General features: G+C 34.7%; 1 non-coding gene across 1 annotated transcript; it reads right to left on the bottom strand.

Moving 5' to 3' along the window:
- Positions 1–1736: 1736 nt before the first annotated feature.
- On the bottom strand, positions 1737–1839 carry LOC149228812 (U6 spliceosomal RNA). The gene has a single exon (XR_016248572.1). It is a non-coding gene; the product is annotated as a U6 spliceosomal RNA (small nuclear RNA).
- Between the last annotated feature and the right edge of the window lie 326 nt (positions 1840–2165).

Genomic DNA, 2165 nt, shown 5'->3' on the forward strand with positions numbered 1-2165 from the left:
TATATAGATCATTAATTTTTCATGTATTCCATCAGATGTTTATCTTTAACCATTGTATCATTAACTCAATAACTTTCTAGTATGTAGTAAAGATAAGAAAAATAACAACACATAAACAACACACATAGAACACCATGATTTTAGGTGGAAACCCAATGTGGGAGAAAACCACCGTTGCCATTGTCTTCTTTCTTATTATATAAATAAACTCTTCATTGCATTCAGTACTGGTGCAAACTCTTACCAGTATGCAGACACCCACCTACAGGAGAGTACAACCTCCATTCGTTCTCTAGCACCCATTGGAAGGGAGCTACAAACCCCTAAACTCGTTTACAGGCTCCTATCGGAAGGAATCCCCTACCCCCTTTCTAAAGGATGCAACCCTCAACACCTTGTGGACCACTTTTCAAAATGTTTCAGACTCGATCCACTTGTCAAACAATAATCAAACAACCTATAGGTAACCTTTCATCATATTTTCAAACTAGAACCATATCAACAATAGACCGAAACTGACATGACAAATTAAAATACCGAATTTGAGTCACTGAAGTATTGCAAATCAATTGAATTTATGAAGGATCAAACCACTGAATATAGAACAAAATTAGAACAAACAAATATCAAAATATGTATGTGATTTTACTAAATAAAACTCGCGTATGTACGCACTTCCTCTTTATAACACCTGTGTATAGATATTAGGTCACTATTGAAAACTGAATCATGAATAACTATAATACTAAATAAATCACTGGACCATACATAGATCAATCACATATTACTGAACCAATAACAAATCCCCACACTGCAACATCATTTCCAATCAATCAATCCAATCATAACTGTTAAAAACAAATCATCAAGATAGAGACATCATTGGTTGACAACAGAAAACAAAGAAGAACTCATCAAGTGTCATAATCAAGGCACAATACAAACGCTAACATAAATACAAAACTTCCAAAGAAAAATAAACATATGTATGTGACTTCCATGCATGACACCTATATATATATTTCAATATACTAAGTAAATTATCACAAAATTTATATGCTACTTTACTAAACTATATCCACGTATCTACGTGACGCGCCAAGAGAAAACCAATGTATAGATATTGAGTTATTGAATCAAACCTTCGCTGCAATTTGCAATATCTATTAAACCCAAATCTCAACACACTTTACTATATTTAGGTCAAACAATCATCATATCTATAGATCTAACATTGAAAACATAAATAGATCAAGGAAGTATTTTCATTAGACTTCACAATGCTTTTAGATCTATAAGTTCTGAACCATCTCCTTGCTTCCTGGAGCACACCTGTTCTAGATCAATTCACATAAAGATAGATCATTTACTTGCACACTTAACACCTTGATCTCCATCTCCTTATATAGTTTTAGCCTTAATAAATAGCTTAGGTAAATCCCTTGCTAATGTCATCAGTATTCTTTGACGAGATCAAATAACCATTATCGCTCCAATTATTATGGACCAATACGATGGTAAAAGCCCATGGTATCCAAATTACCATGGTTTGGATCCTGTACATGACTTTTACTTATAGGACCTACATATGTATGGAACCCTCCTTCATAGGATCCATGTATACTTTCTCAAACTTCATCTTTAACATCCAATTGTCTTTGAACTATCATTTCTCTCCTCATAGCATTTGTAGCTTTTGTACCAATCTATATTAATTCCATGGTCTTCAATGTTTTTTAAATTTGGACCATTTCTCGATTTGTGCGTGTCATCCTTGCGCAGGGGCCATGCTAATCTTCTCTGTATCGTTCCAATTTTATCGGATGTCTCCGAAGAGACCATGGTCTTCAATGTTGATATCAAGTACATATTTATTAAGTGGGTTGCCATGAAGGACAACACATAAGACATAATTCCAATAAGTTATTGGAGGCTCTAAAATTGACATATGCAAACAATTTTGGAGGTTCATTGTCGTAGCAACAACATGCCCAAATTCCAATATGATGTTGGAAGATATATCAGATCCTGCACTGCTTGTGCCATTACCAAGACAACCATTAAGAAGTAAGACCTGTACACTCCTCTACCTACTCCTAACCAGCCTTGGGAATCCATCTCCATGGAATATACGTTTGGCCTTCCTTCTACTGAGCATGGTAATG

Source organism: Pinus tabuliformis, chromosome J, assembly GCF_031772625.1.
Source record: "Pinus tabuliformis cultivar Carrire ecotype Pingquan chromosome J, CPIR1, whole genome shotgun sequence".
Classification (NCBI taxonomy): Eukaryota; Viridiplantae; Streptophyta; class Pinopsida; order Pinales; family Pinaceae; genus Pinus; species Pinus tabuliformis.